General features: G+C 49.6%; 1 protein-coding gene across 6 annotated transcripts in view; it reads right to left on the bottom strand.

Moving 5' to 3' along the window:
* Positions 1 to 13,099, bottom strand: part of Gtf2ird1 (GTF2I repeat domain containing 1) — a 76,463-nt gene that overhangs the window by 55,652 nt on the left and 7,712 nt on the right. The window contains exon 1 of one of the 6 annotated variants that reach the window (XM_036171958.1): positions 9,140 to 9,157. The exons of the other annotated variants lie outside the window; for them this stretch is intronic. The gene's annotated coding sequence lies outside the window, so the exon portion shown is untranslated. Of the gene's footprint in view, positions 1 to 9,139; positions 9,158 to 13,099 lie in introns of those variants that run through there. 6 annotated transcript variants of the gene reach the window in all.

Here is a 13,099-nt window from a genome sequence, read left to right as displayed (position 1 = left end):
AGTTCTCTCTCCGCCTGCTGCCTGTGGATCAGGATGTAAAGCTCTCAGCTACCGTTCCAGGGACATGCCTGTCTACTTCCTGCCATGATGGCCGTGAGCTAACTAAGCCTCTAAAATGGTAAGCAAGCCCTCCATCAAGTGCTTTTGCCCCACAAGCCGTCTTGGCCGTGTGTCTCCTCCTAACAGTAATGAAGACATCCTCTAAGTAACCAAAGCTCGCTCGCTCACTCACTCATTCACCAAGCCAGCCTTGGATGGATTGCTTTCTTCAGTCTGTTGTCAGCGCCCTCCGGGGGCAGACATTCGGTCGCGGCTCTCCACAAAAAGACACACAACAGCAACCCAGCTGAGGGTTGTGCCCCAAGGAACAGTCCCCCAGGTATTCAAGTCATAACCGAAGCGAGCCCATTACCATGATACTGGTCTGCCAGATAAGGTCTCACTGCCAGCATTTTCCGTGGATGTAACTCCAGTCACAGCCCTTCCTGCTCACACACCCTCCGCGGTGGCTCCCTACGGCCCACACATGTTGAACAAGGCCTTCCTTACTTCATAGTTTGGACTGCTTGAACTCTTCATCTTCTTTCTTCCAACTGTCAAGTAATGACTGGAATTACTGGCCTGTGTCCACATCCCTCTAACCAACCCTGCTGGAAAAGCACCTGACTGCCTCGTCCATGGCGAGGCTGGGCATTGCCCTCTCTACGCTCCGTACACACCTCTGGGCTTGGTCACAAGTTCCCAGATCAAGGCCGCTGCCTTGAAGCCAGAGTCTATTTCCTGGATTTGGGACATGGACTTGGAGCAGGTTCGGACAGCAACAACAGGGCACAGGCCACTTCCTGAAACTAGGGATTCCCCAGGAAAGGACTTTGTCCCAACTGGGGCTCCACATGGCTCCTCCTTTAAAAGCCTCTTTGGCTTACTCAACCCTAAATCCAAAGACAAGGCTGCTGATTGCTGGTGGCTGACTTCATCCTGTTCTTCCAGAGCCACACCAAGCATGTGGGGGACCCCCCCTCCCATTCCTATCTCTGAGACCACCAGCACCTCACTAGACCAAATAAAAGGAAGTAAGGGGCAGGCGCAGGGGCAGGACACTCTCTGGGACTGTTCCCTGGGTCCTTCTAAGGCCCCTGGCTGGGTGTGCCATCCATGGACAGATCTGCCGATTCCACACCCTGTTTGCCACCTGTCTGCCACCTGTCAACAGAGACTCTAGACGCTCACTGGGTGGGGAAGGGAAAAGCCAGGTGGCGGGGCCTCCAGGCCCACAGCCTAAAAGGGCACCAAGCCTAGGATGTCTGCGGCCACAACAACTACCTCCCAGACTGTAAACTCCATAAGGGTCAATCTGTGTCTGCCCTCCGTGGCTGACCCTCGGGGTCCAACTCACTGTCTGATGTGTTCAACGGGCCAGGCACAGAATCCCAGACACCCCCCCAAACCTGGCTGCAGTGGGATGGGAACCGCAAAACAGCAGCAGGTGTCATGGGTGGGTATGAAGACGCGGCACCACTAGCTAACACCGGATTACTAAAACAGAATAGAGAACAGAACACAGCTCTGGACCCAGTACCGGCTCAGATCTGCTCTTGGGCTACAGGAAAACACTGGCTGTAGGGCCAGTGAAACGGTTCAGAGAATAAAGGTACCTGCTGAGGACCTGAATGGATCCCCTAGGACCCACACGGTAGAAGGAGAGAACTGACTCTTCCAAGTTGTCCTCAGACCTCCACAGGCATGAGGCGTGTGCACACACAGACATACATGTACACATACTGATATAAACAAGTAAAAATGCAGGGGGAAAAATATAAAACAAATGGTTTGAGCAGGGCCTACGGGCCCATCCTGTTACCTCAGCTACTCAGACAACCAAAGCAGGAGCATCTCAAGTTCAAGGACAGCCTCAGCTACAGAGTGAGTTCAAGCCATCCTGGGGAACTTAGAGAAATTCACTCTCCAATAACAACAACAACAACAACAACAACAACAAAGATTATAAGAGGGCTGTGTATATAGCTCAGCAGTAGAGCACCTGCCTAGAATCCCCCAGTGAGGGGCTGGGGTGTGGCTCAGTGGTAGAACCCCTGCCTAGAATCCCCCAGTGAGGAGCTGGAGTGTAGCTCAGTGGTAGAGCACCTGCCTAGAATCCCCCAGTGAGGGGCTGGGGTGTGGCTCAGTGGTAGAGCCCCTGCCTAGAATCCCCCAGTGAGGGGCTAGGGTGTGGCTCAGTGGTAGAGCACCTGCCTAGAATCCCCCAGTGAGGGGCTGGGGTGTGGCTCAGTGGTAGAGCCCCTGCCTAGAATCCCCCAGTGAGGGGCTAGGGTGTGGCTCAGTGGTAGAGCACCTGCCCAGAACCCCCCAGTGAGGGGCTGGCAAGCATACTTCCACATTAGAGCATCTGCCTAGCAAGTTTAAGACCCTGAATTCCATCCCCAGAACCACAAAAACAAGTTAAAAATCAATAAATAAACCAAGCCAGATAGTGCATACCTATAATTCCAAGCAAACAGAAAACAGAGGCAGGATGATTGGGAATTCAAAGACATCACTGGCTACATGGTGAGTTTGAACCAGCCTGGTTACATGAGACTCTATCTCAAAACAGGTAGCAAAGAAAATAAAAAATAGCCAGGTGGTGGTAGCGGCGCACGCCATTAATCCTCCGGAGGCAGAGGCAGGCGGATCTCTGTGAGTTCAGTTCCAGCTTGGTCTACAAAGTGAGTTCCAGGACAGCCAGAGCTGTTACACAGAGAAACCCCCGTCTGGGGAAGGGGAGGGGAGAAAAAGAAGTAGGAGAGAGAGAGAGAGAAAGAGAACATCAGAACACTCAAAGATATGGAAGACAGGCCGTGGATGGGATACATTGAAAAAAAGGCTGCTGGTAGCTTTGTCTTGGCCATCCTGTGGCCCTAGGTCACCCTGGTGCGGGTATACTGTATAACTGTTACTATCAAATCCCTAGCCAGGATGTCTGCCTGCCTGGGAGCCTGAGGCTTCCTGCACAGACACAGCCCTTCAGAAATGGCTGCCAGCTACTCCTTTGAGCCCTTGGGCCATTCCCAGAAGAACTCTGGGTCGTCAGCCGCTCAGCTGCCCAGACCCAAATCAAATCAGGGCCAGGCAAGCAGCAGTAGTTGGCACTCCTGACCTCCAGCTCGCTCCAGACTGCCCTGACTCCTTCTGGCCAAGGTCCTAATCTACTTAGGAGAGAACCGGGGACTCTGAGCCAGAGGAATAAGGAGATGGAAGGGAGCTGAGTTGTGGGCTCTCCTAAATCCTGGTCTCAGCTAGCTGGACTTACAGGATCCTCCATCTCCAAGAGAGTCCAGGGAAGTTGCCTGTGCTCTGTAGGAGGCAAGAGAAGCCCCAGGCCCAGGGAAGTGTCCTGTTCATTAGTACAAGCAGGGCCATGAAAGGGAAAAAGGGTTGGCTCAGTGGGTAAAGGCACAAGTCTGCCAGGAGTTTGAGCTCCTGGATTTGCATGGTGGAAAGAGACAACCAGCTCCTCCAAAGTTGTCCTCTGACCTCCATCTGCATGAGCCTCGGATGCGCATGCGCGTGAGCACGCACACCGAACACTAAGTAAGAATTGATTTGTAATCAATACACAAGGCAGGTAGAGTAAAACATTGATTTTTACTTCGTGTTAGGTTAAGAGATGGAAAACACCAAGTCTGCCGAGCAGTTAAGTCCCCAGGGGAGGGGAAGGGACCAGTAGAAGAGAGGCCCCAGCCCAAAGCAATGACAGCAGGACACCAGAAGAGCTGTGAAAGCCCAGTGAGGTGGCTTACGCCTGTAATCCTAGCACTCAGGAGGTTGAGGCAGGAGGATTGTGAGTTCCAGTTACCCCGGGCTACAACAGGGAGACTGCATCTCAAAAAGCAAGAACAGGACATGTAAAGATAGCTCCGTTGTTGGTATATATGCGCTTGCCATCAAGCCTGACAGTCTGCGTTGACGCTCCAGGACTCAAAATGGTGGAAAGAGAGAACTGACTCCATCATGTTGTCTTCTGATCTCCACGCACAAGCAATGACACTGCAGGCATGAATGAATACACACACACACACACACACACACACACACACACACACACACACACAAACGCAAATACCAAAAAAAAAAAAAAAAGGTATAAAGAAAAAACATCCAACGGCCTCATCACCAAGGCAGGCATTGTGGGAACTGGGCTCATCTTCCCTCTCCCTCCAAATGGGTCCCCCTCTTCGTTCTCTCTCTCCCTCAGACACACCCTTGACAGCCCAGCAAGCCCACAGCTCAGCCTTGCTCTCACAACCCCATCTTCCCCTTTATTTTACTGTTTTATTTATTTATTTATTTTTAAAGGATTTTATTATTTGTGTATATGAGTACTTTATCTACATGTACAACCTTATGCCAGAAGAGGGCATCAGATCCCACTAGAGATGGTTGTGAGCCACCATGTGGTTGCCGGGAGTTGAACTCAGGACCGCTGGAAGAGCAGGCAGTGCTCTTAACCACTGAGTCATCTCTCCAGCCCCTATTTATTTATATTTTTAACACAGACAGGGTTTCTCTGTGGAGCCTTGGCTGTCCTGGAACTCGCTTTGTGGTCCAGGCTGACCTTAAACTTACAGAGATCCACCTGCCTCTGCCACCTGCGGATTGCTGGAATTAAAGGTACATACCCACCACCCAGCTACTGATGGTTTTCATTCTGTGACATAGTCACGGAGCCCAGGCTGGACTCTAAGTTGAAATGTAGCCTAGGATGACCTTGAACTCTTCATCTTCCTGCCTCCACTTCCCAGGTACTATGTCCAGATCTATTTTCTCTACAGAACCAACTGTGATCTGAAATGACCTGTTTACACGATTCCAGCTGGATTTCTTGAGCTTGAAGGTAAACTCCTTAAGGCCAACATCTGTGCCAGTCATGGTGACTAAATTCCCATGGCCCAGAATCCATGCCTGCCTTTTCCTGGGTACTCAACAAACACTTAATGAACTAATAAGAATTCAAATTCAAGTGAGATTCTGGGGTTCAGCAGTTAAGAGGGCTTGCTGCTCTTGTAGAAGACCCCCAGCACCCATGTCGAGTGTAACTCTACAATTGCCTGCAATTCTAGCTCCAGGGGATACAACACCCTCTTCTGGCTTCCACAGGCATCTCCACACGTGGGACATTGGCACTGATACAGACATAGGCAGGAATTACAAGAAAAAGTTAGAAACCATTCCAGAAAACCGTAACTGGTCAACATGCAGAGACAACAGATCCTGGGCTGCCGAGCCCCAACAGCCACAGCTGCAACACAACTCCTGTGCCTAAGGCGCAGGAAACATGGCGGAAGAGGGGGCGGAAAGAATCTAAGAGCCAGAGGACCACGACGTCTTCCCGGGATCACGTCTCCTAGAATTGACAGGGAAGCCACACCCACGATACCTGAACAATCTGTTGCCTAAACAAGACCCAAACAATGACCACACCAACATGCAATTTTGAAAGAGGAAAATCTCACCATCCTCCACCCTGGACAAAGAACTATGGGTAATCAATGACTGTAGAGAGAGGGAAGACTCATCATTCCCAAGGAGGAGCCCTCAAGGTGATCATCCAATACCAAGTGGTCAGCCCTGAAGTCATATACATACAAACACCACGCAATGGACTTAGTAGGCTGGGTGAATGTATTTATATGTTTATATGTGTCTGTAACAATAACAATCAAAGGAAAAAGTTGCCGTGGATTTTATTCATGTGTTTAATATGTATTTATATATATTTATTCATGTGTGTATATTCATGTATGTAACAATAACAATTTTAAAAAAGTGGTCATGCATTAAGAGGGAGTGAAGGGGGCACTGGAGGGAGGAAAGGGAAGGGGGAAAGTGATATAAATAAATTTTAATTAAAATTAAAAAAAAATAAATAGAAGTTGCAACTTGGAAGCAGTTTGTGGTGGTACAAACCTGCGCCGGTAACCACAGCACTCAGGAAGCTAAGACAGGAAGATTACCAGAGTTCAGGGTCATCCCTGAGTGGGTATCAAAATTTAAAAAAAGTGGAGATGTGGCTCAGTTGGTAGAGTGCTTTCCTAACATGCATGGAGCTCTGGGTTCAATTCCAAGCATGAAGGAGCACGCCTGTAATCCCAGAACCTGAGAGGTGAAGTCAGCAAGATCAGAAAGTTCATGATCACCCTTGGCCACATTGCAACTTGCTGGGCTGGGGGAGATGACTCAGTGAGTAAGAACACCCACTTTGTAAGCATGAGGAACAGAGTTCAAATCCCCAGCACCTATGTAAAAAGCTGAGCATGGCTGCACATGCCCCTGTGATGCCAGCCTTAGAAGATTGAGACAGATTCCAAGGGCTTGCTGGTCTGCATGCCTAGACAAAATGGCCAGATTCTGGTCCAGTGAGAGACCCTGTCTCAAGATTAATGGAGGAAGACATTTGATGCCCTGCTTGACTTCTGCATGTGTGTACCTGGGCTGGTGCAACACACACACACACACACACACACACACACACACACACACACAAGTAAACACAGTTAAATGAAAATACAAAGTACATCCCAACTAGAAAAGAAACAGAAGGGTATGCACAGAGATCAGGGGTGGAGCCACAGAACAGAAGACACCCAAGGGCAGGCAGAGACAGTCAACGCCAAAGAAGTACAGTCTTGGCAGACGCCCCGGGGCTCACTCCGCTGTCTGCACTGGCCCGCACAGCACATAAGAACTAGCCAGCAGAAGGAGGGAGGGAGAGGAAATCTCAGCCTCCGACTCTTTCCCGTGTGCTGGATTAGCTAAACCCAGGTACCTGTCGCATGGTCACTAACTTTTGCAAACCTAGTGACGCTCAACTCCTTTAATCCCAGCACTCAGGAGGCAGAAGCAGACAGATCCTTGTGAGTTTGCGGCCAGCCTGGTCTACACAGTGAGTTCCAGGACACGTCGGGCTACACAGTGAGACCTTTTCTCAGAAAAAAACAAAAGGAGGAAGGTAGCTTTGAAGAACTGAACACCATGGTTTTATGACTTAGAGGTGATGTGTCTCCTCAGATGGACGCTTGGTCCCTAGCTGGTGATGCTATTGAAAAATGATTGGGTCATGAGGGCAGCACACGGATGACTCATTAGGAGTCACTGCTGACCGGGCTAGTAGGAGGTGGGGCTTAGTTGGAGGAAATGGGTCACTGGGGACTGGACTTGATGGGTGTATCTTGTTTCTTTTCTTTCCCCCTCTCTCTCCTCCCTGCAACTTCCACCCCCTCCCCTGCTTCCTGGATGCCATAAGGTGAGCAGCCTCCTCCTCCCCCATCCCCACCATCCCCACCTCATGCTCCCGGGACCACAAAGCTCTGCCTCAACTCAGATCTAAATCAAAGGGGCCAGCTGACCACGGACTGAAACCTTAGAAACTGTCTGTCAAATTGAGTCTGTCCTCAACTTAAATAGTTCTCAAGAGCTTTGTCACAGTATCGAACAACTGGCTAACACATGGTCCCGAGCCAAGGCGTGCCACCACCACCACCAAAGGGTGGAGGGGGCAAGGGGTGAGACTCCCTGACCCACCAGAGGGAGCCAGCCCTGCCAACACAATGAGTTTGAACTTCCGGCCTCCTCAAGGGTGATGACACAGATTCTGTTATCCGGAGGTACCATGTTTATAGGTTGAACCTCCCTAATCTGAAAACCCGAAATCCAAAGTGCTCTATTTTCCAAAGCTCTGAGTGCTGACAGGACGCCACAAGAGGAAAATTCCACCCCTGACCTCTTGTCATTATGGAGACCCGGGAAAAGAATCATACAAAATTACCTTCAAGATGGCCATGATGTCTTGGCATTCAGAAGGTAGAATCTTGAGGATCACCCTAAGCTTGAAGCCAGCTTGGTCTACAGTGAGTTCTAGACCATCCATGACTATATAACAGGACTCTGTCTCTAAACAAAAAAAAAATTTGCTAGGCATGGCTGGGCCTGCCTGTTATCCAGCATTTAGGAGGTAGAAACAGGAAAATCAGGAGTTCAAGGGCAGCCTTAGTCACACAGCAAGTTCAAAGCTAGCCGGGGCTGTATAAGATTTCTATCTCAAAAATACCAACCAAGCAACCGATCAATCTAACTGGGTAGAGTGCAGTACTACTGTAACCATAGCACTTAGGAAGATCAAGAGTTCAAAACCAGCTCAGTGGTAAATTGCAGGCTGTGCAAACGTAAGATCTGAGTTTTGATCCCCAGCATCCACATAAAAGCCCGGTAAGGCAGCATACACCTGTAAACAAACAAACAAACAACAACAACAACAAACCCCAGCAAGCTCTGGGTTCAGTGAGAGACCCTGTCTCAAAACTATAAGGGGGAGAAACAGCTGGGGAAGACATCATAACATCAACCTCTGGACTCTACACATCTCACACACACACACACACACACACACACACACACACACACACACACACACTCAAAACCAGTCATAGATATATATCATGCTCAAGGCCAGTATAGACGACATAAGACCCTGCCTGAGAAACGCCGAAAATAAGAAAATTAATTAGATAAATAAAAATAAGAATATAAAATCCAATTACAGGCTAGTGAGGTGGCTTAGCAGGTAAGAGCAACCGACACCATTTCTGCCAACCCGAGTTCAATCCTTGGGACCCCCACGATGGAAATTGAGAGTCACCTCCTGCAAGCTGTTCATGGCACATGCTTACCCCCCCCCCCCCCCCCCTGAAATAAGTAAAAAAAAAAAAAAAAAAAAAAGTCTTTTCGAGGCAGGGTTTCTCTGTGTAGCTTTGTGCCTTTCCTGAAACTCACTTGGTAGCCCAGGCTGGCCTCAAACTCAGAGATCTGCCTCCCAAGTGCTGGGATTAAAGGTGTGCGCCACCAGGCTAAACCTGTTTTTAAATTGTGGGGCTGGAGAGGTAGCTCAGTGATTAAGAGCAGGTTCTGTTCTTTCAAAGGACCCAAGTTCAGTTCCCAAGACCCACACTGGGTGGCTCACAACCACCTTTAATTCTAAGCTTCTGGTTTACCAAGTCACCTGCCAGCATGTGCACATACCCACACATACATATACACATAATTAAAAATAATAAAAACGAAATTCAAAATCAAATCGAATTACCTTCAGGCTGTGTGCATAAGGTAGAGAGGTTCAAAACAGGAGCCAATTTCTTGTTCAGACCCGAGTCCCGTCCCCAAGGTATTTCATGATTAGACACGAATATCCCAAAATCCAAGGAAATTCCAAATCTGAGATGCTTGTGGTCCCAAGGGTTTGCCGTGGCTTTCCTGCTGCAGCCTCAGGGGACCATCCTAGAAGTTCAGGCACTGTTCCCATCCCTCACCAGAACCACTCCACACGCTCAGGCCCCAGGATAGACACATGGGTCTCCCAGCAGCTCAGAGCTACTCCACAAATCGAAGGTCTGGGTCTGTGACCACATTCCTTATCTCTCCCACATTGGAAACCCCACAAGAGCCCCTGGAGAGATCTAGATGTTTCTGGACCCTGAGAAAAGGTCTCTGACTCAGTGTCACCATCCCGGGGACCCGCTGAGCAGACGTAGGGAGCCAGTGTGGGGAAGAGAGTTCCCAGGCGAGCACGCAAAAGGCAAAGTCAAGCACACACGCCACCCAAACACTGCCTCCGCACCAGCCGCCACCATATGCTTGTGTTTCTCCAAAAAGAAGTCTGAGAGAACAAACAAAAGGCAGTGTCTACCATCCCGGCAGGGGGAAGAATGTTGTCTTCTCCCAGCAACCCGCGGTCTCCATTTCCTGTCCTATGGGCTGCCCAGAGGCGAGGGACTTGCCCAGGGCCCTGCATTTCAGATCCCTGTCTATGCTCCACCCCATAGCTGGGAGAATGTTGCAGTCCACAGCTGGCCTCTCGTTCCTGTCTGCTCAGGCCTGAGTCCAGACTGTATTGCCTAAGGTATCTCACAATCAGCAATGCCTAGGGGCTGGGGCAGGGGTGGGGGGGGGGGGGGGTTGTCAGGGCATGGTGAGTACTGTTTGCCTATGCGCAACACCCGGGGTTCCATCCTCAGCAACCCATAAACCAGATGTGGTGGCACATGCCTAAAATTCTACCCTTCCGGGTAGAGGCAGGAAGATTAAGAAGTTCAAGGTTATCCTCAGCTACATAGCAAGTTCTAGATCAGCCTGGGCTCATACCGAGGGAGGCTCTGTCTCAAATAATTCCATTTCGAACCTTAGGAAGATTGCAGAGATGTGGCTTGGTGTTAGAACACTTGTCTAGTGTTCACGAGCTCCTGAGTTTGAGTCGCACACAGCACCACAAGTTTGTGTCCTGGTTCATTTTGCAGTGGACGGGTAGTCCCATTTCTGGTTGGTAGCCAGAGTGCTGGAAGCCCTTGACAATTTAAGACCTGAGAAGGAGGGCAGGTCTTCAGCATACTAGTTTCTGCAGTGTGCACAAAGCACAGATCCCTATTTGTGGACCGCCAGCAACATGCTCAGATGCCAAACACCGGATAAAGGGCTGGTGGGCATCTTCTCGGGTCCATACCAGGCTTAAGACCCTTCCTGATTGTCAATATTCTGACCCGCCCTTGAAATCCCGCCCCTTGGGGCTCTGCCCTGCATCCTGCATCATTTTAAGGAAAAAGTCCTCTCCTTCCTCCTCCTCTTCCTCTTCCTCTCTCTCTCTCTCTCTCTCCCCCCCTCCATTCCCACAAGGTGTGCACACCTCTGCTTTCCCTCCCTTCTCTTTCTTCCTGTCCCCCTCTTTCCTATCTTTCTCTTCATCTCTCTATGATAATGAACTCCCCACGTGGATGCAGCACCTGGTTATGACTTTCCACACGCCACTGCCCCTGCTGCATCTGTCCAGCATGTCTTCCCTCACAAGTGGGAAACCCTGACCTGGCTAGCTGGGGGCTCCCCATGAGCAAATTCTTAACACTATATTATAGTAAGCTAATACAGTCTCAAAGAGACCTGGACACCTCTATCCACTGCAGCCCTGTTCACAAGAGCCTAAAGGGGTGGGGGTGGGGGACAAGTCTGATAACCAGGATGGATTAGTTTCGCGTGCATGGCTTGATGGTCAAGTGCACTTGTTGCTCTTGCAGAGGACCTGGGTTCGGTTCCCAGCACCCACATGGTGGTTCATAACCATCCGTAACTCCAGTTCCAAGGGATCTGATGCCTTCTTTTGCCTTCTGAAGGCACCAGGCACACACATGGTGTGTATACATACATGCAGGCAAAAATACACATAAATTAAAATGAATACTTTTTTTTTTAAAGGATTCACAGGGACAATGTCTCAACACTTGTTACCCTAACACTCAAGAAACAGAGGCAGAAGGATTGCTGCCAGCTCCCGGCCAGCCTGAGCAGCAAATCCCACTGTACCTAATATATACTAAGAATTACTGCCTAGCTTGGGCTACATAGCAATTCCCCCCGCACCCCAACACACACACACACACACACACACACACACACACACACACACACACACACTCTCTCTCTCTCTCTCTCTCTCTCTCTCTCTCTCTCTCACTCACACACACAGACCTGTCATAGTTTGAATCTGAGGCAACCTCCAAAAGACCCAGCGGTGGTGATTAGATCATGGTGGTTCAGATATCTTACTACTTTTCCAGCTTTGATAAAATACCAGATAAGTTGGGCGAGGTGCCCCATGCCTTTAATCTCAGCACTCGGGGAGGCAGGGGCAGGTGGATCTCTGACTTCGAGGCTAGCCTGGTCTAGAGTGGAAGTCCAAGGGCAGCCAGGGCTACATAGTGAGAGCATGCTTCAAAAATTAATTAATTAAAGCCAGCAGTGGTGGCGCATGCCTTTAATCCCAGAACTCAGGGAGGCAGAGCCAGGCAGATCACTGTGAGTTCGAGGCCAGCCTGGTCTACAGAGGGAGATCCAGTACAGGCACCAAAACTACAGAGAAACCCTGTCTTGAAAAAAAAAAAAAACAAAACAAACAAACATAAATAAATAAATAAAATACCATAGAAGAAGCAATTGAAAGAAGAGGTAATTTGGACACACAGTTTGGAGGAATACAGTCCATCATGGCACCAGAAGCGTGAGGCAGCTGGTCACATGGCATCCACAGCTGGAAACAGAGGTGGATGCTGGTGCTCAGCTCCATTTCTTTTCCTTCAGTGCCAGCACACCCAGCATGTTTGGTTTGAGATTTTTTTTTTTTATTGCGTTTATTTGTATGTGCACACAAACATACCACGGTGCACCTGTGGGGGTCAGAGCACAACGTTCAGGTCACTCATGTTCTCCTTCCACTAGGTGGATTCCAGGGATCAAACTCAGGTTGTCAAGTTCGGCAGCAAGCACCTTTACCCACTGAGCCGTCTTATCTGGCTTATCCTTGAAGATATTTTTTGAGGGGATGGGGTGATGGGTTAGCCGGCAAAGCATTTGCTGCTGCATGAGCGTACAGCCTGGAGTTCATCCCTACAACAGTCCTGTAAAAAAGGCTGGGGTTGGTGGTTGCCAATCTCAGCACTGGGGAGGCGAGATAGGTCGATCCTAGCCAGCCTAAACTAATTGGTGAGTCCCAGGTCCTAGCAATAGACTCCGCCTCTCTGAGCTAGCAGGCTTTCACCCCAGTATCTGGCTCCCGAATCTTTGTTGTTAAAATTGAACAATTGAGATTTTGTTAAAAAACAACACTAAATAAATAACAGAAAACTATAATGTGACCCTGACTCTACCTCCCCATGGGCAGATCGTCATGGCTGGCTTGAAGTCTTCCAGTTTTCCTGTTCACTTTGGTTCAGCGGCTTCTTGAGGGTGCACAGGGTGGTGGGAAGCTGGGCAGCCTGGGCTCCCTTGCAGTTCACCCCCTGCCTTGCCCTCTGACCCAAGAGGGACCCTTGTAGCTGTACCTACCTTGGGTCATCTCTCTAGAAGGACCTAGCTGACGTGGTCTGTGATTGGATGCCTTGTCAATTTCAGACGCAGTGCCCCAGGTGATGGTTATGGACAGGAAGAGGCTCTGAGTGCCAACTCTGTGGAGACGGGTTTTCCTTTGGCGGATGGACTTTATCCATCTATGGGTGTGGATGTTCCT

This window comes from Onychomys torridus, chromosome 22 (genome assembly GCF_903995425.1).
Source record: "Onychomys torridus chromosome 22, mOncTor1.1, whole genome shotgun sequence".
NCBI classification, from domain to species: Eukaryota; Metazoa; Chordata; class Mammalia; order Rodentia; family Cricetidae; genus Onychomys; species Onychomys torridus.
The sequence above is the reverse complement of the archived record's forward strand: the minus strand, read 5'-3'. Positions and strand labels throughout refer to the sequence as shown.